The following is a 27722-nucleotide window of genomic DNA, read 5'->3' as shown; positions in this document are numbered from 1 at the left end:
AACAGGTTCACTAAAAATGTGAAAAATGTTATAGAAACTATAAGAAAATTCATGCCAATTACAAATGATAAGATTAATTTTAATATATACAAATAATATCATACAAATAATATTCATTCATACAAATAATATCTCAATGAACAAACACAGCAAAAAATTAAAAAAAAATTGGTTTACTTACCAACTATTTATTTTAAATGTTTTTAGATATTAGTTTATCTTCAGAGTTATATTCTTATATTAACACTTCAACAAAATAACTTATTTCGAACAATTATCAGTAACAACATGACTTTGAAAAAGAAAATAAATATTTAAGTAGATCAGATTTTTCACTTTTTACTTTTGTGGTTCATTGATCTATTTAACATTTCAACATGGGAATTCTTTTTTAATAAAATTACCATAAATTTATATATATATATAAATTTACTACATATATTATTTTTAAAGTATAATTTAAAATTTTAATAATATAAACCACCTAGTACAGAATATTGTGATAAGCCATATCTTATACTAATTTATAATGAAAGTACTTTTTATCATGAAGTTAAACTGTAGTTTAATTAAATATTTCACTCATGACTGAGGATCCCTGAAAGTACTTTCGTGATAAAATTAAGGTAAGATTGTCTTATCTCAGTAGCAGTACTAGGTGGTTTATATTAACAGAATTTAAAATATATACATATAATTATTCTTAAAAATTTTATGATGGCATTTCATTTTTTATAATTATATTAATTTGTATGTTATTAATGTGTGATATAGTTTTCTACAATGAGAATAAAATTAAACTGCACCTGCAGTTTAAAATTAACTGCTTTTATAAACTAAACTTTAGAGGGACTTATTTTTAACAAATAAAAAAAGAAATTCAGAAATTCAAAGATATAAAGAAATTACAAATTTAAAATTATTTAATTAAAACACGGTGTCTGATTGAACAGTTGGCAACAGTTGCAACACTAAATCAATGAACCAGAGTTTATCTTAGGCAAACCGACTGATATCTAATTCCATACCTGTCAACTTTCTAAACTAAAAATTGGATGATTCTTCTAAAGCCCACCCCTTAGTAAGACAGGGTTTTCAAAGGCTGAATTTTATAGCAACTGCTATATTATCTATGCCAAGTTTATGTACACCCTATGTTGTCATTACTTGACAAATAAATTTAACAAATCATACAGCAGAATATGCTTTTCTAAATTTTGAAAAAATTCTCATCTCAAAAAAAATGTATTAGTGGAGATTTGCTGGTTGAAGCATAAACTTTAATGAACTGCTGCTAGTTTCTATCACTGTGTGAACCGGGTTTGAACTGAATGATGATTCGAATCAATAAATAATATTACAAAAATAATAGAATTAATTTTACGTTAAATAAAAAAATATTAAATAAATTAAAAAAATTGCTGTTTAACAATAATGGGCTTCTCTTGGGGAATGCATGTGAGGCTAGAGTGGTGAGGTATGCAAGCACCTTGTGGGAGGTTAGATCAATCATCACAATAAACTGATAACAAATGGGGTGCCCCTGGGGTGCTGTTTTGGGAGATGCAATGGGGTGTTCTTATTACATCTCTGCAAACAGTCTTTCAATTTTCAAAATTCGAATGGGGTATTTGTTAGTACATTGAAGACTAACTTTTGCTAGCATTAGGCAAAATCTTAATCTAACAGATCACGGTTATTCAGAAATAAAAATATATAGTCTATTTGTTATCACATCACGCAAGAACAAACTAACAGATTAATTTAACATTTGCAGGATACATTCACGTTATTACAGAGAAGGTTTTAAGCCATTGACCAAGGCCCTAACTCGTTAGAAGATTAAGATATTAAAAATATTCATTATTTCTTCACCCCCAAGAAAGATAAAGTTGTGAATTTAAGATATTCCTTAAGGAAATAAAAAATTAATCCTTTTACTTCATTATTTCTGCCATCACAGCAGAGAAATAAGTTACGAATTTTTCGTCATCAAAGGTGTGTGTACTTTATTTACCAGAGCTACTATTATTCTATCTTTTGTAATTTAGTTTCTTTTTCAGGTTTCTATAAAGCCTGAATGCTATAATTATTATTTTTCAGTATTATTCTCACAACCATGAGGATAACATGCAGTGCAAAGGTTGAGGAGGTAGGCCCCTTGGCTCTGAGGTGCCCTCGAGTTGGTTGCCGGATTCACCTGAGCTGACCTGAGCCCTGAGGGTTCTGGTTCTAGTTAGAAGGGCTGGATTGAGTAATATAAACTACAACAATGGAATCCACGCAGTTGTTATCTCATTATATCATCAAAAAGATATCAAAATACATCTTGATTTTTTATATTATAATAAGTTTAAAAGGTCCTGTTCATTAGATTTTTTATTCATGAACTGTAATAACTTATTTAACCCTTCGTGGGCGGATACTCATATATGAGCTATCTGTACTTACACTGGAGGACGGAAACCCAAATATGAGTCTCTGAATGTGACCGGCTATTTGTCTTCACGTAGTTACGTATAAATTCCAAGAGATGGCAGGAGATGTTGTTTCAATCATTTTGAGGTGAGAATTCCTGATACAACGTGATTGAGAACCAACCACTTTATTTCAGTTACCAGATGAGTTCAGTGAACGTGCATATATAACAAGACACTTGCATTATTTTTTTTGTGTTTTTCGCTCTTTGAATAAAAATGGTTTTATTCTTTTTATAATAAAACCATATTATATTATTCCCTGCCTAGGTGCACTACTTATTCGAAGTTGCTATTGTTATTATATTATCATCAATGTTACTATTATTATTCAGTGTTTTTTACATGAAAAAAACTCAATGTAAAAAGTTAACCAAAATCATAACCTATAGTTTGCAAATTTTAGGGCGCTCAGTGAGACTTTTGCCGTTTTTGCATAAACTTTGTTTCACAAGATAATTAAACAGTGTTCCTTAACCAGATTAGTGGCAGAATTCAGCAAAAGCACAAGTTATATGTTATTTTTATGCATGAATGCATGTTTTAAGTTACTTTAAATAGTTTTTGTATGAACATTTTTTTTTGAAAATGTCTTCCGCCCACAGCCATAAAACATCGCCGCCTGTGAAGGGTTATGGTTAATGTTGAACCTCTGAGGGTATTACAAAACAAATCTTAAAATTTTGCTTTAACATTAACCTAATATTCTGTAAAAAAATTATTCTATGTCTCTCCTACATCTCATTATAATTTTATATAGAAATTCAGTAATTCATTAAATATTTATTTCTATCCAATAAATAAAATATCCGCTTTATTTAAAGTGCTTTTATTATCAGTACTAATGTTGACTTTTCAAGGTTATATTCATGTTTCCAACATAAGTTCTACAGTTAATTTTGAACGATGATTAAACATCATGCTGCTTAATATGCACAGCATATAGCTGTGTGCTATAAACAATTATTGCACAACAAAATGCTGTGCTACAGATAGATTAATACACAATTACAAAATGTGAAGAAAAGCTGAACAGAATGCCATGTGATGAACAGGAATTCATTGAGAGTGCAAAAAATCCCATAAATGGAAAATAGATTTCACATCAAAATAGAAATAAAAATCCATTACTCAGAAAAAAAAATAGTCACAAAATAAATAAAAATTAGTAGTAAAATGTAAATGCATAAGCCAAAATATATTATAATCAAGATAAAATATTAACATATTTTACATTCTGCTGATTGTAGCCACATCAGCACAAAAAATAGCCAATTTTGTATGGTAGTCTGACTCTCCATCCAATGTAATAACATTATAATACAGTTATATAACTGTACTGTAATAGTGGATCAGTAAAACTGGAACACTAGTAGTTGATGAGGAATCCAGCATATTTCCAAAATTTAAATAACAAGGGAATACTTTTTCAAAGTGCCTGTCTCATAATGATGATTTACTTTTAAATAGTTTTTTTTTTCTAAATAGTTTATGAAATAAAACAATTTGTTTTTAAATACAAATGCATTATTATGAGAGCAGGTTTAATGAAATCCATTGCTTCAGCTATAATATACATAATAAAGAAATATTAAATTCTGTCAGGAGTCTGATTCAACCTTATCTTTTTTTCACACCTTGTTGTGGTTAAGAGTAATAAAATATGAAATACAAGATTTCAATGGAGTAAACTTTTATCAAAGTAAATTTATCATTTTGGCCATCCAGAAAAATTTACGGCGTTTTAAAGAGTATTATATAACAAAATTAATTGGAAGTAACCTTAAAAAATACTGGAAATGTTGACAGGTATTTATTATATTTAATATAATAATATAGGTATCTTATTATATAGTAGTAGCTTAAATAAATTAATTCTAAAAAAAAAACAAGTTTGTGTTCACTTAATACATATGCAAACTGAAAGCAAAATCAATACCTGTATTAAAACTTAATTTAAAAAAAAAATCACCAAGTTGCATCTAGGTGCAGTTAACAATGGTATGTATCAGAGCAGAAGGAATTAATTACAACAACAAGGATACAATGATAAAAGTAGATTCATTCAAGGTAGTAAGAAATAATACTGAGGTAATAAATGTACAAGAATGAAACAAAAGTTGATTTTCTATACATTATATATAAAAAAAACTCAATAATTTCATAACATAATAGTGTAATAGGTATTTTTTTTTTTTTACATAATATAGGTTAGAAAGTCAAAATAAATAAAACGTTATAAAAACAGCAATCAAATCATTACATTTAACGGGGATGAAAAACTGCCAACAACTCAATAGTATATGCAGGTATATAAATGAAGTGCGTTAAAAAATATAAGCAAACTTTGTTACAAGTGCATCAGTGGTACAAAGTATACACAACTAAGGCAGCCTAGAGATTTTACTTGGGAGTTTACTCTTTCCAACATATACTGTTGTCATTTGATTTCCCTTTGTCACTGAACAGAAATAAATATAAGTGTATTTTATTTTTTTATCGACTTGAAGCACACGCTTCACAGCCAGAGAGTATAAAATTTATGAATTTTGAAATCATAATACTTAACAAATTATCAAGGAAATTTATTAAAAGTTTATTATTAAAAATGGATAGTTCTGTATAATAAAGGCATTCCTGAATATTTGTGGTGCTAATTTCAACCAAAATCAAGAATTAGGGTACAAACCTTTCTGTGATCTAATATATTTCAAATTTTTAAGCTAGAAAACTGATAACATTAAAATATGAATAGCGAGATCTTTCAGCCTGATATGACTTCTGGAGTAGGGTCAACAGATGGTTCACAAAATATAGTAGATATTCTGGTAGAAACTTGGATCAGTATGCTTAGAAATTTTTTAATCAGGATGATTTTGGTAACCCCAAGGTCAACCTCCATAAATCAAGCACAGTTTATGAAGGAGATTCAGAATTTCATGTTCTACAGATGAAACCAAACTGATATTTTATGATGATATTAAACAAAATTGTTTGTAAGCTATATACAATCAGTTAATGGTTTTATCCAATCAAGTTAATGACTTTCATCTGATGGTAATCCAAAAAGTATATTGGTGGGATCAATGATGAACTGAATAATAGATAAACAATTATTTGTAAGTAACCCCCACCATCTCTGTACCTGCTTAATCATAAACAGTTACAATTGAAGCTCTCATAGCAAATAAAGACAGAATTAATGTTGCCAAAAAAAAGAAAAGGAAAACTGTAATTATAAAAAAAAAAGTCAGCTACTTCCCAAATCAACAAACAATGCTTAAGACAAACAAATGCAAAAAGCTGGGTAAAATGAACATTATTTGAAGCGAAGAAACATTATAAATGCAAGTCATCATCAAATGACATTGTTATGGCAGCTTCTCTAAAAATTTGTAAGGATTTAAAAATTTATTTAAAAAAAAATTACAGATTCTTAACAAGAAGTAAAAAAACCCTTCTACACATCCACAACAAAACAAAAACATGCGATTTATAGATGTTAACTCCTTAAGTCCAGTGTTAGGCTACCCCATTAACAGGAAAATGAAACTGTACTCAACTGATGCAGTAATAACAAAGTTCAATTAAAATTTTTTTTTTTTTAACTCACCTCATGCTACACATGTTCTGTAAAAAGACAAAAGGGGAATACAGTAAACATATAAACAAAAGGGAAAGGAAAATTTTAAGAAGAAAATGATAAAATATTCACAAAAACAATTACTATAACAACAACAACAACAACAACAATAACAATTAATTACAAAATTAACAACAACAATTTGGGGAAAAATAAGAGATATACGTACTACAATTATGAATTAGTTGATGTGAATAGACTTACAGATTTGGTTTTTTTTTTTTTTTTTACTTTTTTAGATACACAGATACTTAATTGTATATTTCATATATCTATTGTGTGTATGAATGTATTATATCTATTCGACGACACTAGCTGAGCCAATACCCAGTGCTAGTCATCGTGCAACAAGAGGGCCTGCGACTACATGTACCAAACAATAAACAACAACAAAAAACAATAATACTACCTTATAATAAAACAATTTTTATCTTACCATGTAATACACTTTTGTTACATAAAAAAAAAATGAACAAACATATATACCTAGCATTCATACATATAATTAAAAAACCAGTTGCTAACTTTAATTAATATGTAAAATTAATAATGCTGTAACACCGTAAAACAAATTTAAATTTTTGATTTAATAAAAATCTTGTTCACATGGAATAGGTACACTATACTGCTTTGGTTTTCATAAAAACTACAGGTATCTGAATATGATTTTTCACTTGCATTTAAAAATGCAAAACTAAAATTAATAATCAGCATATTAAAAACACAATTCCTCACTTTTCAATGTAGATGAAGTTAAGCATACAAAAGCTTTTAGAGGTAATTAAATTAGAATGTACTGCTAGTAACACAATTACCATTATGCTTAAATATTTACAGGTGGGATGGGTAGTACTACTCTGTGCTATGACCATAATTCTGAGATCTAGGGTAATTCCATTTTCACTCATCTCGGTAAAAGCCAGTAAGTTGTGAATTCTTTGTTATTACTATATAACATATCTTGTCATTTTTTCCACTCTTTTCTGAATACTTTTTCTACAAATTTTTCAACTAAGGGTGTATACTTTCCTATTAATGAGGTTCTTTAAGTTTTTTAATTGGTTAAGACTACATTTCATTTTGTAAACTTTAACAGTATGTTTTGTACTTCGGTTGTGAAAGGAGCAATGGAGCAACATGCAAACATTAAGTTTTGTTTTAAATGGGTAAAAGTGCCACAGACACTTTTAAAATTATACAAACTGTTTATGGTAGTGAAGCAAGGAGTTGTAAAAATGTTTTTAAGTGGTATGCAAGGTTTCGTGATGGTAGAGAGAGTATTGAAGATGATCCACGTCCAGGAGCATCATCGACAGTTCCGAGTAGAAGAAAATGTTCAAAAAGTGGCTGAAATTCTTCGAAATGATCATTGAGCATCTACCAGGTCAATTGAGGAGATCACTGGAATTCCTACAACTGTACATCGCATTCTAACTGAAAATTTAGGCAAAAAGAAGATATGTTGTCGCTTTGTGCTCCACTCTTTCACTTAAGATCAAAAAGATTACCGAGTGGAACACTTGTGTTCCACTCGGCAATCTTAATGATGCAGAGACATGAAAAGATTGGTCCCTAGGGATCCAGACTTCATGTCATGCAGCGTAACAGGTGATGAAACATGGTGTTTTCAGTAAGAGCCGCTTACAAAGCACCAAAGCTTGGAATGGAAAGGTCCAGAATTTCCGAGACTGAAAATAGTGCGCATGCAGAAAAGCCGTGTCAAGACAATGCTCACTGCTTTCTTTGATTCAAAAGGAATTATCCATAAAGAATTTGCTCCAGAAGGTCAAATGGTGAATGCAGAATACTACTTGGGTGTTTTAAATCATTTATAGGCGAGGATTGTTCGGGTTCGACCTGAATACCGGAATCAAGCAGCATGGTGTTTGTTGCATGACAATAAACCGGAGCACAAAAGCAAGATCGTACGTGATTTCTTGGCACAAAAATAAATCGTGGCGCTTGAACACACTCTTTATTCGCCTATTTGTCTCCATGTGACTTCTGGTTATTTCCAAAACTGAAAATGGCAATGAAAGGAAAGTATTTTGACACGATTTCAGATATCCAGAAGGCTACGACCATGGTACTGCAGGCAATTTCAAAGATTGAGTATCAAAATTGTTTCGGGCAATTTTTCCACTGCTTCCCAGTTGTGTATTGACTCACAAGGAGCCTATTTTGAATACAAAGTCATATAAACTAAAAATAAACATCTTGTATTTTATTTCACATGAGTCACCTTTCCTGTGAGACAGACTGTGTATTGAAAGAGTAAATTCAATTAATATTTGAGGATTTATTCTTGTAGGACCAGTTTTCCCCTGTTAATTTGTATTATACCTATAAATAAGTTAAAGGTTGCATGTAATTACAATGTAATTTCAAAACAAAAAAAAATCATTTATAGTTTTTTTCATACATGAACATAAACCACACCTGCAAACAAATCAGCATATTTTTTTCTGAAATACATAACTGGGCTGAAAATTTTAAAATAAAACACTAACAAGGTGAAATCCTATAAATTATTCTAGATGTACCATTATGTATTACAGAGAGATATTATTAAATAACTGCTAGAACTTTAATGTTAAAGCTGGAACGTGGTCAAAACCAACAGGAAAATTTATCCAACAATCTGATTTAATATAAACTACTTATAATGGCATTTTCCTCTATTTTTCAAATTTATCATAGAAAAAAGTATTAATTTATCTGAAATAAAATTATCATAGTACTCAAAATACAAAAAAAACAAGGAAATTGTGACCTCATGTGTTAATACTATCACTACATAGATAACATTTCAGCTCCTGCATTCCTTTTACTGAGTGTATAGAAGAACATCACTGGTAGAAAAATAGCTATAAATATTCATAATTGAAAAAAATTTCATCATTCATTTTAGATTTCAATTGCAACTAATCTTCTGAAAAATCCAATAAAAGGAATATGGGTGTTTGAAATTTTGGATAATATTATTATCATTATAGCAAGACATATCAATTGATGTTACAGCATTTTTATACTACATAAAGTACAACAAGAAAGTTCCCAGATTGAATCCATAAAATAACATTTACATTAGGTTAACCAATATTTTTTAAACTTTATTCAATATGGTCACCCTTGCCACCTTCTGCTTATTTTAAAAATGCTTATACAATAAATAAAAAACTGATGGGGAAATACTTCTTCCCAAATTTTCTGATAGTCTGTTGGATTTACTAAACAACTTCAAACTTCAAGTGTGTCTCATTGTCATTACAATCTTTTAATATTAAAAAAGGTGTTAATTTATGTTAAATCAGACAAACAAAATGGACAGACTATTATAAAATTCCAAAAAATTCTGTTGACAATGATAAAAAAAATTGATCATTTGAAGCACTATTGTATGGAAAAATCCAGACTTACCTTCATTAAATCCCTTATATTAATAATCAATCTTTAGTTGGTTGACTGGTTAGATAGTATTCTCAATTTTTTCACACTAGTCTTTTAAACTCAACGTATTTACTTGTTTTATTAATTTTTAATCAATCTTTTCAAAATTTCTTTATAATAATACCCCTTTAATAGTTTGCTCTTACAAAACAAATTTTAATGTTTGATATCTTTAGGATTAGAATGGAATCATTATTTTCATAATTTGCATTCTCACTTTCAAAGTTCAATATGGTCGGATCAAACTTTCATTTTGTAATTTGTCTACTTGATACACATAATTACACCTAATGCACAACTTTTCAACATTTATTATGCACCTTTTCAAAACATCATTAGTACTAATTAACAAATCTAACAAATTCTTAAATCTATTTAACAAATTTGGTATATGATGTACTGTTGAATTTTTTTTATCCATGATAAAAAAATAAGAAACAAAACTGATGTTAAACTTTATCCTTAGAAGAAAAAAATTTTGAACATGCTATCTCTCAGAATTAGGTCTTGGACTAAACATTTTTTAATAAATTCCATGAATTTAACATTAACATTCTTCACTGTAAAGCATTCTTAAAATGTAGGGTAGATCACTATTTTTATATGTAAAAGAATTATTACTTAACTTTGTTCTATTGTAATGCTACAGCAAAAACTAATCATCCCACAAAATCATACCACATAAGTTAACATTCTTTTACCTAACTACTCTGTTGCTTAATATTAGATAGTTTCTGTTTGTAATAGCGTCAGTCTGGGAACTTGATTGTTACATTATGTGTAATTCAAATATCATGATACAGCATCTCCTCTCTTTCCTTTCACTGACCGAAGAAACAATACTCAATCTACACATTTATTCCTATCATTCAATCATTAAATAACAAACAACAGACAAATTCTGAATCAATACCAAATTAATAAATAAAAAAACACACTATTACTGAAAAACAAAATAATCTGAAGAAAAAAAATTATGTGAGAATATAAAACAGTAAACATACTATTAGAAGCTTAGAAAAATAAAATTACATATAAAAATAATTTCCAAAATTTCAACATCCTACTGTTAGTCGTTTTTGAGTTATGCGAGATACATACGTACATAAAGACGTCATACCGAAACTAGTCAAAATGGATAGTTCCGTTGAAACGTTAGTAAAGTAAGGCCTTTTTCCGGTAAATTGAATTATGATACTGTTGAGTTACAAGAAAACAATTCTCTTCTCTGCCGACCTACGTAGCGCGAGCGATAGCGTCTAGCTTCCATTCGGAGGTCCCGGGTTCGAATCCCGGTCAGGCATGGCATTTTCACGCACGCTGAAAATCATTTATTTCATCCTCTGAAGCAATACATAACGGTGTTCGCGAAAGTTAAAAAAAAAAAAAAAACTGCCCTTGATAGAGTTGGATATAATTAGTTTTTTAAATAATAAGGGATTATTCTTTTTTTGTAAATAAGGCACGTTAATAAATATAAATACACTATTTAGTTAACAATTTTTAATTTTCTATGTCTATACGATTCATATATATATATATATATATATATGGGTGGCAAACTGGGATCTGACAGCGATAATGTTTTTGTCTACGACTACAAAATTCGTTCTGTAAGACTTCAAAAGATGACATTATAATATTTTTAGACGGAATTTATATAAGCATAAGAAATATTATATAACGATAACAAGCTAACAGTTTTCTTTGAAAGGGTTCAAAGCAAAACAGTACGATTTCATATTTTTACAAACTCGTTTACTTCATCCCACGAAAACTACCATCTAATAAAACACCAAGAAATTTTACTTTTCGGACAACTATAATTATCATTAAAGGGAATTTCGGACAACTAGATATTACTACTAAGGGAATTCTATCCGAGCTTTAAACAATGTTAGCTCTATCTGAGAAGCACTGGACAATGATTTTATTCATATTTAAACGTACAGGGGAGTAGTAGTGTATAATTCTGCATCCTCCCGAAAATCGCTGCTAACTCAAATAACAATAACACGAAAACTAAACGAGATATCAACAATCCAGAAATATGTGGTTATACAAGAGTCTACGCAGAAAACAAAGCTTTTCTTTTTCTTTTTCCTGTTTAGCCTCCGGTAATAGCCCCAGATATTACTTCAGAGGATGAATGAAGATTATATGTACGAGTGTAAATGAAGTCTAGTCTTGTACAGTCTCAGGTCGACCGTTCTTCAGATGTGAGGTTAATTGAAACCCGACCGTCAAAGAACACCCGTATCCACGATCTAGTATTCAAATCCGTATAAAAATTACTGACTTTACTTGGTTTTTGAACGCTGGAACTCTCGACTTTCAAATCAACTGATTTAGGAAAACGTGTTCAACCCGGTGGGTTGGAATAGAATGCTGTCACAAAATATTTACACGTCACAAAATATCTGCGTTGTTGCTAAATTAAAAAAAAAAAAATGTTTTAAAAATGTTCGGTCATTTTCTGAACAAACCTCGTAACATTCCGATTACAAACATCACAAAAATCATGGCAATTATATTTAATTCATATGTTTTAATTAAAAAATTTTAATTCGGACTTAAATCACTTCTATATATATTAGAGTGGTCCAAATTGGGCAAAATTTTTGTCGAAAAACGTACACCCCCTGATTTAAAAGTACTCTCAAAAACAAAATTTTTGACGCGTTGATGAACCCTTTCCGTTCGAAAGAAGGCATCCCCCACTCCACTTGAATTTTAAAGGGGATTTAACATGGGTTTTAGGTTATTTTCAAGTCGTTACACAATATAGCGCTTGCCTCATCACAAAACTTAAAAAATAACGTATATAAGGGTTTTTGGGGGTCGGAGAACACGAATTTGAAGTAAAAAAACTCATTTTGGCACATTGTAACTGTCAAAATCGCTGTCAATCGATTGACAACTAGCGTTTTTATGTATAAAAATCAACGGTAGAAATTACAAATAACGTTAATAAGGGTTTTCGAGGTCGGAGAACACGAATTTTAAGTTAAAAACTTATTTTGACAAGTTAAAACTGTCAAAATCGCTGCCAATTAATTGACAACTAGCTTTTTTATGTAGAAAAATCAATGTTAGACATTACAAACAACGTTAATTAGGGTTTTTGGGGCCGGAGAACACGAATAAGTGAAAAAATTGTTTTGACACATTAAAACTGTTGAAGTCGTTGTCAATTAAAAAAAATCCGAAGGATGGATTCAAAAAGATAAACTCTAATTTAATTTAAAAAATTTTATATTCATGGATATAATTATTCAAATAAAGTTGTTATAATTTTACGATTTCTATTTCTATTATTATATTACATTACATATGTAATGTAATCATATACATTTGGATGTTTTTTGCGATGATCATTTACAATTTGTAGTATATATTGCAATCGACTTTCATCTCTAGTGAATTTACATCTAAATTCTTTCACCGACTTAACCGTTCTTTCTGAGCGGTCATTGACGACCTTTAGATTTTTAACACGATTCAAAGCAGCCAAATAATCTTCGTTTTCGCTCCGCTTACACGGATCAATTTCTAGAAAGCTAGTCGCAAGTTCGAATCGTTTAAAAAAATTCAAGGACTCCGTGTCGACAAAAAAGTCGATTTCTTTGTTTAACAATTCGTTAACGTTTTTAGTTTCGTAGCGTTTCGTGTGAGCAGGTTCGTTATCATAATCGCAATCATCGTCTGTCGCAAATAATAAATTTTCGTAAGTTTCACCCGAAATTGCTAGTTTTTCAACCGTTTTCAGTTTTAATTCGGTTGAGATGTCTTCATCAAAAAGAGCTAGCGTAGCTAGCCAAAATGAGTTTTTTTACTTCAAATTCGTGTTCCTGACCCCAAAAACCCTAATTAACGTTGTTTGTAATGTCTAACATTGATTTTCCTTCATAAGAACGCTAGTTGTCAATCGATTGACAGCGATTTTGACAGTTACAATGTGCCAAAATGAGTTTTTTTACTTCAAATTCGTGTTCTCCGACCCCAAAAACCCTTATATACGTTATTTTTGAAGTTTTGTGATGAAACATGCTAGCGCTATATCGTCACGACTTGAAAATAACCTAAAACCCATGTTAAATCCCCTTTAAAATTCAAATGGAGTGGGGGATGACTTTTTTCGAACGGAAAGGGTTCATCAACTCGTCAAAAATTTTGTTTTTGAGAGTACTTTTAAATCAGCGGGTGCACATTTTTCGACAAAAATTTTGCCCTATTTGGACCACTCTAATATATATATACAATTTTTTTAAACTGTTTCCCTTAGTTGTTCCAGGTAAATACTTGTAGATATCGGATAAGAACGTAACCGATACATATCGGTAAGAACCGAGTATCAGTAAGAGTCGGTATATAAACGGTTATGAGGTTATTGTTAATATCAATAATTCTTGCTATTTTCAGTTATCTCCAGGTGAAAAACTAGCAAACTTTTAAAGGGGAAGAAACGAAAAACTACCAATTTTGATTTTTAGTTTTGAAAAATGAATATTCCCATCTAATTCTTATTGAATATTTTCTAATATTCAATAAGAATGGTGGTCTAATAGCAAAGGACCGAGTCCTTTGCTGGGTGATGGAGGCCAGGAACGGCGTAGCCGGGCCTAGAGTTCCCATCGTCTGGCGACTAGAGGCAAAGGCACCTTCCGGAACCGTGTTCATCCTTAATTGGTGGTCTGGTTTCGGGAGGCAGAGGAAAAAATAAATAAATTTTTAATGAATTCAGTTAATTATTGCAATTATTTATAATTTAAATAATGAAAACGTTAATGTTAATTAGTCTAGGTTAGCGAGCATAGGTTTAGTTTGGTTAGTTTTAATATGTGAAATATTAAAAACTGTTAATATAGAGAATATTTAAAACGACCGGTATAAAACAGCACGGTAGCATGTTATTGGGCTTTTCTTCAACCGGGTTATTGTTAATATCAATATTTCATGCTATTTTGAAACGTGCATATTCCCACCTAATTCTTATTTGACGTTAAAAATAAATAGATTATCGGTCCATCGGTTAAAAGTGGTTTTTTTGGAGGGGGTTATTCCAAAAAAGATCCGAATAAATTATTTTTGTGTAGTTAACACTCAATATTTTTTCAAAAATTTTCAGAGATTTGTTTTTACACGACTGCCCAAAAAGGAAGGCAATGTATGTTTGTTGGACTGTAGCAGCTCAACGGCTGAACCGATTTATGTATATGACCCGCGTTAGATTAATTACGTCACCGGGAATGTCATAGGCTAGCTAAATATATATATATACTATAAATAAATATATATATTCAAATTTACTCGATACGACTATGGTTTGACATACGAGAAGTCCTATCTTCTTAAAATTCCAGCAATATCTTGATCATCTCTTACCGTACGGGTTGGCCATATGACAAATCGTTTCAGACAAAGGTTTTACGTAAAGTTTAGAGGATTAACGACCGCTTTAAACCGATTCGATAGTGTGCCTATTAAGAGAGGTATATATTTTTTGTCTTCAAAACACCATTTTTTCCACACCCTGGGCGAATGGTTGGCGATATCAAAAAACTTATATTACTTTTAGGACTTTATCCAAATAATAGTAGGAACTTTAAATAGGAATTCGATATTTTACTTTACGACACAGTTATATTTTATTTTTCTTTCAAGGTCTCCCATTTCCACCGCCACGGTCCGATTTTGCGCATTCACGAACTCGATCGAGATTTTGGGACGTTATATTTTACGTATAGATTTGAAAGTGATTGGCGCAAAATTAAGGAGTTATCGTGTCCAAATAATGTGAAATATATATACAGACATTTATATACAAATTTCTGAGGGTTATTTTGGGGTGTGGGGGATGTGAAACGCGAAGATACGTCGAAAATTTCCGAAAGTCTAATCGTGCTACTATTACAGTAAGTAGTTTTCTTATGAAATCTACCTAAAACCAGATTGATATTTTCCGGATGTTAATGTTCGTTATCGCCCGAACTATGGACCGATTTTTATCAAACTTGGTCAGATTACTTATATATATGGGGCTACAGCACGGTAACCAACAGTATCTTGAAATTTCAACTAAATAAGGTCACATTTTTCTTTGAAAATCAAAGAATAACATTTTTAAAAAATTTTTAAATCCCACTAAAAAAATCCTTTAAAGTACTGCTATGTTGTGACGTCACAGGTTACCGGTAAAAGTATATAAATGAATATTTAAAATGTAAAAAATATCTCGGTCTGACTGGGTCTTGACTTCGATCGCACGGTCGACTAGGTACTTGGTACGTTAAACCTCGCCGCTACACCAACTTGCCTACCGTACAAGCCAAATTTGTTAGATGTAAATATTGAAATTACGATAGTTTAATTAGTGCCAATACCGCCACGAATAAAATCCGGTATGCACGGGAGTTTTAGTTTGTATAATTGAATTAAATAAGCGAAAATATATTTCATTTAAGTAAAACGATCAATATTTTAAATTGTATGTGTAAGCCGTGCATCAGAAACAACTGTTGTCGGCATTTTTAGTAACGTGAAAATTGTTCATCTAATTTGGTAGAAATAGATTATCTTTTTCTTTTTTAAGACCGAGTTTCTAAATTTTTGACAAAGACTGTACATCATAATTATATAAACAACGATATGTTAATTTTTTTATTTTTAAATATTCGGCTATACAATTCTTTATTGTTTGTTTTTATAACGTAATAAATCATAATGAACAAAATAAGTATTATATAATGTTAAGTAGGAAAGAGCACCCCAATCATTAAATTTGTTAACATATGCTGCCGTGGCATAGAAATTTTCGAAACAAATCGTATTGTAAAACAGGTACATACGGTTTTGGGTGGTGGTAGAACGGTAATAGAGTTAGGCAAGCGGGGACTTTGATCTTCCGAGGGTAAGCAGTTAGTTTTTGAGGGTTACGTGGTAGAGTTAGGTGTCTTGTCTTATTAGAAGGCAAATCTTTATTAGGGCAGAATTTACTGATGCGAATATCTGTCGAGTAATTTGCATCAGTGGCTTCTCACAGAGGGCGACTTCTGACTGTTCAGTTTCTATTGATGAATTTTTACACCCGTAATAGACTTAATTTTTAGTATTTTGGTCTTGTATTATTTCTTTTATTGAATATTTTTCGTTGTCATAGATACATATTAGTAATTTTTTACTTTTCTATAGTTACCATCTCGTCAAATATTTTTTTGTTGATTAAATACGTTGCTCAAATATACGGTCTACTAAGGATCTTATTGTAAGTTTTTACTTATTTTATTTAATAGTTTATATTTTTATAGTAAATTTTATTGCAAAGTTTTGATTTTCATGTTAATGAATATTATTTTCTAAATATCGATATGATCTGCGGGAAAAATCGGTCCGACTCGCTAATATTCTTTTAACAACTAAATCGTTTTTTCATATTTGAGTAAATAAAACGACTCAAAATTGTAAAATTTCACTATATATTCCAAATTAATTCAGATTTTAACGGGCAAATAAAACAAAACAATTTGTTTTGTTTTCAGAACAGCAGGTGAAAAACAAAACATTAGGATTAATTTATTTTAAATTAATATTTTCAATATAACCTGATAAGAGCCGATCGGAAATCAATAGAAAGGTAAAAAAAACAAAAAAGGATGGACTGAGCACCTCATACAAATGGAAATCAGAACTAAATAAAACATTGATTACAACAAATGATTATTACCGAAAAAAATGAGGTCAAAAAGATAGACGACACATCGCCGGCAGATTTTTTCGCATGTGTTTACTATCTATCGTATGTCGTCAAAGTTTTTTTTCACATGTGTTGTAATCGGAGGTATATCGTCGATCGGTATCCAAAGGGCTAGGAAGCCATCATCGAGAGACAGTCGCTAAGAAGTCGGTGTACTCTGCAAGGATGTTAGATTAATATAAAGTCCCCTTTTAATGCTTCAAATTTAAAAGATGTAGTAAAAGTTACGAACTAATTTAACACCAGAAATCTAACAATAGGGTTTTATTTAATTTTTAATAATAATTATTTGAAAAACAAACATTCCTATATCTTAAATTATGTATTTTTATCGAGATTTCTTTTTTTTTTATTTTATTTTTGATTTTGAATTTATCTACTGAATAAATTTAGTAGCTTATAATATTATATACATTAATTAGAATAAATACGTGATTTTTATGGATGCTACCTTTTCAGGAGACGCTGTAGTTTGTTTTGATATTTTTGATATCAGAAATGAATTCCCAAACCGATACACTAAAAAATATTACATCCACAAAAATGTTCGCTGCAATTCCCAAAGAGGAGGGCGGCATTAAATTTAATAACTTTGCGATTAAAAATGCAGAGAAAAAACTTGCCGAAATGAATTCCCTAACCGATAAACAAAAAAATATTACATCCACAAAAATGTTCGCTGGAATTCCCAAAGAGGAGGGCTTAAAATTAAATTACTTAGCGATTGGTAATTGCAAAATTACCGAAACAAAAGTTGCAGAAATGTATTTGAAATCCGATAGTCCAAAATATATGTTATTAAACATTTGGCCGAGCAGAGAAAACGTTGTCCATTTTTTGTTTAATAAATCGTATTCGTTTTGTAGCAACTTCAAATATACCTTCATGAATGCTTTTACCTACATCAATAGCTTAAATGATATGCTAAATAGAATTTTACGTAGACCTCTTCCGCCCAACTTGGCTCTTAATAAATCTTTTAAATTAGATCTATTCCCTCCACCAATACCTGTGACTCTACCACCACCCCTCTCAAAAACACCCTCGACCCACCTCTATAAACAATATTCTCCACCAGCCGCTCCTCCTCTCTCTCCGCCTATCTCTCCTATTATTCAAATGATTAATATAGACCCGGAAGAGGAAGACATTCATCCGCACAAGAATCCAGATTTTACATCCATTTTCATACCGCAACAGCCAAACCTACAAGACACGTCTCATTACATCGACATTCATGACCCCGCTAAATTTTATAAGAAGGTAAGAAATTTATTAATATTCTACTAATTTAATATTTATCCATTGTATTTTTCGTTTTCCACTTTATTTCTTTCTGTAAATGTGTAATTTTGGATAATTTCCCAAGAATATTTTATACATCTCTCCAATGCGCATAAAAGTATGTTGTGCGCTGACCTTTTTATTAATTTTATTAAAACAGTAGGTTAAATAGGGGGGTCAAATTCGACTTCCCTACTCAACTTGTGTCTTTTGAATGTCGATTGACATATATACTCCCTTTCTGATGTTCAAGGTACATGTTGGTAAATACTGGTTCTTCTGACTCAGAATGAATTAAAAGAGAAAGTATTATTTGTATATTGAACAGAGAGGACGGACTAAATGGGTTAATTAGTCCGGGTTGCATTAAAATTAGGTGGCAGTAGAACGAGAAGTTTAAATGTTTAATTAGTAAAACGTAATATTTTTGAGTAGCCTGTCTTTGGTTTATGAATTTCGGAGAAAACTAATAATGTTGAACATTATTTAAAATTAACTTAACTCTTTTATCCTTGCGTTCATTAAGCCAACTTGGCAAACGCGCTCGAGGTCTTGGAAAACGTGCGGTAGTATTTGTAAGTGAATTTTTGTACGTTAAGTTTGTTATAATTCTAGTTTTTATCGATAAACACTAATTATTTTACTTTTAATCGTGTTTTTTCTGTTTCTTTTACAGGGCAAAAAGAATCGCCGTTATCAAATGCCAAGGAAATTCTCTGCTATGGACTATTCGGATTATATGTTCTTATGCTTCGTTATAATATACATAATTGCATTTATAACACTGACATTTTTTCATTAGATTCGGTTAGGTTTAAAGATCAGGGGTGAGGTCACAAGTTAGGGTCAGGTCACAGGTCGGGGTCAGGTCAAACCGGTGACCCGAAAATTTGACCTGACCCCATTGGAGCGTAAATTACGGTTTTCGGATAGATGAAAGATTTTATAAAAGTTTCCGAGGCCGTGCGGTCGCGAGGGGTGGTGGTTTAGTCGGTAGGGCGCAGGAATACATACGCACAGTCTGTTACAGCTTGCGGAACCTGTTAGCGAGCCCGACACTGCTTTGGCGCCCGTAAATGGGGTTCCCCACCACTATAAAAAAAAAAAAAAAAAAAAAAATGCATGATAGGTAGACTACATAAATCAAACATAAAAACGGGTTTTTTACCATGATTTATTGAATTTCATCCCAGATTCCTTAAAAACTACTCCAGATTTTTGAGGAGGACGTCGCAAGAGGTCTGAGTAAAAAAGATAAGGTAGAAAATGTAGAAGAAGAATGGGAGAATGTTAAAAAGAAAACTCTTAAATCGGCAGAAGTGAACTTAGGCAGAACAAAGAGAACCGGTAGAAAAACCTTGGGTTTCAGACGATATATTGCAGCTGATGGATGAACGTAGAAAATATAAGAATGCTAGTGATGAAGAAAGTAAAACAAACTATCAACAATTAAGAAATACTAAAACAGGAAGTGCAAACTAGCGAAAGAAGAGTGGATTAAAGAAAAGTGTTCAAAAGTGGAAAGAGAAATGATCATTTGTAAAATAAACGGAGCATGCAGGAAAGTTAAGAATTTTGTGGTACATAAATTAAAATCTAATATTGTGTTAAACAAATATGGTACATTGATTTATAATATGAAACGAAAGATCAATAGGTGGGTAGAATATATTGAAGAGTTATACAGAGGAAATGAATTAGAAAGGGGTGTAATAAAGGAAAAAGAGGAGAAAAGTTGGGAGAAACAATACTAAGATCTGAAGTTAAGAGAGCATTAAAAGATTTGATTGGCAGAAAGACTCCTGGAATAAACGGAATACCTGCAGAATTACTGCACAGGAAGGTAAGGAAGCGATAGGTAGATTATATAAACTGGTGTAGAAATAATGTAGATGGATCACTGAATATAAAAGTAGGAAGAAAATAGATTATGGAGGTAGAAGAATTTTAATATTGGGGAAAAATATAGTTAAAAGAAGAGACAGAGTTGTAGGTCACATATTAAGGCATCCTTGAATAGTCGCTTTAATATTGGAGGGACAGGTAGAAAGGAAAAGTTTTGCAGGCAGGCAACATTTGGAATATGTAAAACAAATTGTTAGGGATGTAGGATGCAGGGATTATACCAAAAAGGAATGACTGCTCTAGATAGGAAATCTTGGAGAGTTGCATCAAACCAGTCAAATTACTGAAGACAAAAAAAGGTTTTAAATAAAACAACACAGCAGTCATTAATGTTTCATATGGTGCTACTGTACTGTATGTACAATGGCGACTTTGAACAAAGTTGTTTGGTGTTCTCACAACAATGTTGAAATGACCAAAACTCTGCCCCCCCCCACAATTTACTTTTAGATGTCGTAGGCAATGGAGATAAGTTTCAAATATTTGTGCTATATTAGGTAAATAAATAAAGGTGTAGTAGGGGAAGATAAATAAATTCACTTAATACTTGTATGGTTTTATAACATGTCCATTATTATTATTAAATATTTACAAACAAATATTTGTTATAAGAAAATAAATATTGGTTGATTATTCTGATTAAACTATAATATGTTCTCACAAAACAATTTAAGCACAAACCACGGAAGCAAAATTAACTGTTCTGCCATTTGCCTTACAACCAAGGGAAACCATGGAAAAACCTTGGTCAGAACATCTACAATATTTTAAACCGTACAGCATTATGGAAAAATAAACGTTACGATCAGAAATAATTGTAAGTTCTTCCAATTATATTACATTCTGAAATAAAATAAATTGAGAAAGAAAAATCTCATATTTTTTTGAACATATTCTTGTCAGGAAGGAGCCCTACATTAGTTAACATCAAACATTTACATTGTCTTTAATCATTCACGATTATAAATACAAATTCAGAATAAACCCTTGTTTTGATATACATGAAATTAGGTTTTAATACCTTAATGTATACTTACTGGGCAACATGAAAGTTTTTATTCATAACATTTTAATTAACACTAAATATTTTTAGTTTTTCTTTTGTAAAAGAAATAACCATTTTCACAATTACATAAATAAATAGTATAAAAGTAATTAAATTAAAAAAAGTTTTTCAGTAATAAAATAATTGTTAATATAAATTTAACACAACAAAATCAGAAAGAAAGTAACCAAATAAATATAAAAAAATTATTGTACTTGAAATAATAATTAACAATATTACCTTCTCTGTCGAAAAAAAAATTAATTTTACATAATATAAAACTAAGAATTATAATCTTATTAAAAATTTCTGCACAATATTTCCAAATAAGGATTTATAACATTACAATACATTTAATAATAAAACAATGTGAATTAAAAAGATAAATTAGGATTTTGTTTTCATTTTACTTGAAAATCTGATTTTCTGTATTAATTTTAAAAATTATTTACTAATAATTTTATATTTAAATAATTTGCTAATGTTTTTACATAAGATTATGTTATGCCCATATGTTTAGTAGTGACACAAAGTCATAGAAAACGATTCGATATGAAATCAGTTTGAAAGTATATTCTTCTGCAACCTCAAAATGTTAAACCTTGTTCAAAGTTTATAATCATGATCTCAGTAAGACAGATAAGAAGAGTACAGCCTGTTACTGGAATAAAAATTCATTTAACTTAATGTACAGAACCTTTTCACAGTCGTAAATGACATTTTTGTAATTTCATGAGCTGAATAAATATTTTAGAAGATGGTAAATCTGCGGTTATAAAATGTCTAATTGATAGTATTTGGAATGTAGAGTATGCCAAGTCTTTAAGTCTGCCTCATCAATTTCAGTGAATTTAAACATCCAACAAATCTTTTATTTTAAAGAAGTAATTTTCAATACATCGACAACAGTATTCAAAAGAATCAATATTTTAAATATAAATAATATTACTGTAATACAACTCACTTGAATTTACACTGCATTCTTAAATTAATGCATCTTCTTAAGTTAGTTAATTTGTAAATTATTTTTATATTAAGTACCTTGTAAGCAGCTTTTTAGTTAATCTTTAATACCATTGATATTTACAAACTGATGAAGGTAACAAAAATAATTATAATTTGATGAAATTTGCGATTGTCATATAAATCAACTAAACACATGTTATTTGACGATTTGGTTCCTTAATTTCTGAACCCGATTATCATATAATGAAATCTTAACTATAAGTGCTGTACTCACTCTGTCATGATTATCTTATATTTGATGAAATCTGCAAACATATATAAATAGTCTTTTAAATACTTGTGTTAGAATCAAAATTGATAAAATAAACGTAATGGATAATGTATCCATCATTTCCCTGAGAAATGGAGCGGTTATGGAGGTTCAGATTCCTCGCCACCAAGATCACCTGATCTAACACCTTTTAGATTTTTGCGTTTCAGGATGCATGAAAAATATTGTATATAAAACAAAAATACATTCTAATGAGGAATTAATTGTTCGCATTATGGATGCTGCCTAATAACTTAAGGATAGCCCTGAAGAACTATGAAGAGCAGCTACAAAAGCAGTACAGAAGCGAGCCAAGAAATGTTTTGAAACTGGCAGGCTTGTTTTTGAATGTTTATTATAAACTGATAGGTATGATCTTCTGTATTGCTTCTAAATAAAATTCTAATTTTTCTAAACTTTTCTTTGTTTTATTCGAATTATCTTACACCATTTTGTTCATAATTAAGTTCTCTACAAGTTTTATTTAAAGGTTTTAGATGTTTATTACACATTTAACAAAGTAATTGTACGTCAAACATAAAAACGGGGTTTTTACCCTAATTTATTGAATTTCATCCCAGATTCCTTAAAAACTACTGCAGATACAGTTGTGGTAGGTATTTTATTTAATTTTTAAGATAAAAAACCATTGAAATCACTAATTCTGCCCCGTAATCAATGTCCAAAAAATTTCAGTATGACCTGTTTCACCGGGGTTGCTGAAGTCTGAGTGAAATCTGTCATTAGCCGTTACTCACAAACGAAGCATTTTAGGGCATACATTTATATGAAATTTTCCATAAATTTAAGGTGTAGAATATGTTATGAAAATCCCGGGAGAACTTTTTTATACACTCTGTATACAACTTGATTTCAATTCCTTTTTTTCTTCTTTTTATCAAATTTAGCTAATGGGAATCACAGTCGGGTATTACTTCTGAGGATGATATGTGAGTGTAGTCTAGTTCAGTTTTAGGTCGACCATTTCTGAGATGTGTGGTTAATTGAAATCCAACCACCAAAGAACACCGGTATCCGCGATCTAGTATTCAAATCTGTATTAAACTAACCGTCTTTACTAGGATTTGAATGTTGGAACTCGCGGCTTTGAAATCAGCTGATTTGTGAAGATCGCCACTACAACAACCCCGTGGGTGTAATGTCAATTTCAAAAAAAAAAAGGGCAAGTTGGCTATAGTTTCAAACGTGTAAACTTCCATCTTGAGTATATTGTTATGACTAACCATTATTTTTCTATTGGAGCTAAAGAACATATTAATAATATAAAGAAAGGCTGTTTCGATAAATCCAATTATGCTAATCACATTTTATAAAATAAACATAATTACAAATAATTTTATTAAAATATTAGATTTTTCCACCGATTATTATAAAACAAGCAATCTCAAAACATTATTGTAATAACAATATTGAAGATGATTTTCTATTTAAATTAATAATTATCAAGTTGCCTAACTTATTTCCCTATACAATGACCCGCGTAGGTAGGTTATTGTAGTGTATAATATTTTTATTTACGTTTTTAATTTTAACGTTTTAAATTACAAAAAAATATGTCTCCTGAGGATTGTCGAATAACCCAAAGCCCTAGGGATATAATATGAATTGTTGGTAAGGGTGATTTTTTTATTATAACAAATTATTTAACCTAACTTGCTACTTTATAAATAAATGTTTTTTTTCTGATCTGAATAAATATAAAATTTGAAAAAAAATTATAGTTGTATTTCAAGTTCATTTTAATTATTTAATCAAACACATGAAATAATATTAATGTAAATACATCAATAATATGTTACTACAAAATAATTAACTGAAAATTATTTCGAGCATATACTTATATCTGTACATGTTGAAGTGATCGCAGATAAATCATATGTTTGTCCTTTTTTTAATTCATCAACAGAACAATATTGTTTTTGAAAAAGTAAATCTTTTAATTGTAAAATAAACTGATTGTACAGTTACCTTTCTCATAAAGTATGCATCGCTAATGATCTAAAAGCCCATTTTTTTTTCTCTTAAAAGCTCATGTTTTTAGGAAGTCCAAAAACTGGACATTACACATTATACGCGAAAATATTTAATCATAATATGTATTCATAATGATTACAAGCTTAGTGTTTTGTAAAGGTTCTTCAGAGTAAAACGGTTCACTCCATTTTGTTAAACAAAATCAATTTTATCATCCCACAAGAATTTATCAAATAAAGAACCCAGACGTTTTGCTTTACAGACAACAAAAATAGTATCTGTATCATTAATGGGAATTCTGGACATTCTATCTGCAATGTTATGTTAGATGGTTACAATCCATCTAGTGAATAATTTTTTTATTAAAACATAATTTTAAGTTAAGGCAGAAACTACATGTAAGTGCAAATACACAAATTTTTAGTGGATAAAGTAAATTATTTACTACCGTAATTTGCAGGTAAGTTGCAATTAAAAATCACACCTGAAAGTGAATTAATGATTTAAAGGGTTTTCGTCTGTGTGAGCTTTATTCTCGTAACACTTTGCTCTAGCAAATTTCTCTTAATGCTCTAGCAAATTTTGTAAATTCTGCATAAGAATATCGGTGGTTATAAATATCATTTCCCAACAGTGAAAGTGGAGATGTCACTCTTACCCCAAAAAACATAAAAAACTTTCTCATGAAAATGAAACAGATCGTTAATCTCTTTGGTAGATACATTAAAACCTGCCACAATATGCTTCACCTCTTATATGAAGTAATTTGAAAGAGTTAACCTGGAACTTTAGATGTTATCCAAATTAATTGCTTCATTACTAATATTGTATTGATTTTAAAGACAAATTGTTATTCATACAATGGAATTTAATTACATTCATAAGCCCTACATAGAGCTAAGCCTTAAATATTATAATAAAATAAATAAAGATTAGTAGAATCATGAAGATCCCAAGTTTTCCTAATTCTTTTAAATGCTTCAACTTAAAAAACCTATGAAACTTTTTTTTCTTCTTGCTAGAGCCCTTCTAATCTTTCCTTACACATGTCTTCCCTTCCGTAAGAGCTGACGGACATTCTTAAATGTACATTGATGTTACCGCTTTACTTATTGCATGTTTTATACATTGTAATAATTAAATTGAAAACTCACCTTATAGTTTCCTCCCCAATCTAATTTGATGAAAATGACAATTCTATTTATGATTAAATTCTGGGATAAAAGTCCTCCATCTGACACTGCTGAAAAAGAAAACTTACCAGTTTAGTTATGATTAAATTACAAATAAGTAACAAAGTCTGTAAGTTGTATTAGTATAATTTTTTGTTTACCAATATTTAGTTAACACATAATTTAATCCGCCTTAAAATGATAAAATTTAACTTTATGCTTTTTGTTATGAAGAAATTTGGTGAATTAAATTATAAGAAGTGTAAATAATTTCATCAAGACATCTAAGTTTAGTCTGTTGTGCTTTTAATATAATAATTTGCCTGCGATATAAGTCTCATAAGCAGACAGATATCACTCTGTTAAGGGGCCATTAAGAAAGTAGCTATTGCCTCAGCCTAAGAGATAAATCCAGAATTTTATCAAAGACAAAGCTCAAAGATGTAATCGATATTTGGGGAATAAGGGATTCTAATAGACTCAAGGAATCTAGTTCACTATAATAATTAATATTTTTATGTCTCTGAAGGAGTCATAACTCAACAGATAACCTGACATGACATATCTATTTCCAAAAAAACGCTGAACAATCTTAATAAAAACTGAACATCAATAGTTAGGCTTTCTGAGGAAAATGGTTATTTTAATGGTTTTCCTGATGCCTTTCCCACAAAAATTATTGCATACCAGCACGAAGCTGACTTAACTACAGCTGATATTCAGCCCTGAAATTGGCCCTTTCACTCTGTTCATCACATTGACTGGTTGTATAGTGTCATCATAAATTTAAAGAAATCAACTTTATATGGTATGACTTGTATAGCCCAGAAGTCGCAGATCAGGAATTTCCAATGTAATGACTTGTTCAACCACTTATCCATTCTGTTTAGTGGTAAAGGAGCAATTGATGAAAGACATGATGATATTGCAGTTTCCAACTGTGAGATGTGTTTTGTGATCATTTTTTGTGACCAAGCATACAGTGAAACTAAAATCTGTAGATTATAATCTCATGTTTATACTAATATTATGAGTGACGTAGTCATGATTTTTTTACTAAAGTGAAACTTGGCAGTTTTTATTAATTTGCCCTAACATTGCAGAAGAACAGCTAAACAATGGTTTGTAATCAATAATTACTTAAACCGGATTGATATTTAGATATTTATTTTAAAACATGAAGGCAGGAAATCCCACTAAAAGGCAGGAAATCTTTCAGCTCTACAAGCAACACCTTCGCTCCATTCACCACTGGGACTGGTCGCGTATGAAAATCATTATTCTTAATGAAATAGAAAGCAATTGTACCTCTTATCTCTTTTGCGCTTTATATTCATCACTACATTGTGATTATGACAGATTATGTAATTCAATAACTGTTAGCAGACTACTACAGAATAACGTAGCAGAAGTTACAACTTCTGCTACGTCACAGAAGATGATTCGCGAAATGTACCTCACAGTTGGGAACAGTAACATCATGTGTTTCATCGATTACTCTTTTACCAGCATTAAATGAAGGAACATGTAATTAGATTATGCATAGCTGATTTGTGTTAGCGCATTATATACTTTGCTTCTACTTACTAAAAATGTAATTAATTCTTATAATCTAATATCATTGCAGATGTAAAATAGTTAATAAAAATTATTTGTTTTAAATAATTAAATTTAAATAAAACATTGTTTAAATTTAAACATATTGTCAAACGTTGAAATAAC

General features: G+C 30.3%; 1 protein-coding gene across 1 annotated transcript in view; it reads right to left on the bottom strand.

The window, feature by feature from the left end:
• LOC142330395 (uncharacterized) overlaps positions 1-26071 on the bottom strand; it is a 33594-nt gene extending 7523 nt beyond the window's left edge. Inside the window, exon 1 of the mRNA XM_075375620.1 lies at positions 25983-26071. The gene's annotated coding sequence lies outside the window, so the exon portion shown is untranslated. The remainder of the gene's footprint in view (positions 1-25982) is intronic.
• Positions 26072-27722: the final 1651 nt, after the last annotated feature.

The sequence above is a fragment of the Lycorma delicatula genome, chromosome 9 (genome assembly GCF_047948215.1).
Source record: "Lycorma delicatula isolate Av1 chromosome 9, ASM4794821v1, whole genome shotgun sequence".
NCBI lineage: Eukaryota > Metazoa > Arthropoda > Insecta > Hemiptera > Fulgoridae > Lycorma > Lycorma delicatula.
This window is presented reverse-complemented; position numbering and strand designations above follow the sequence as displayed.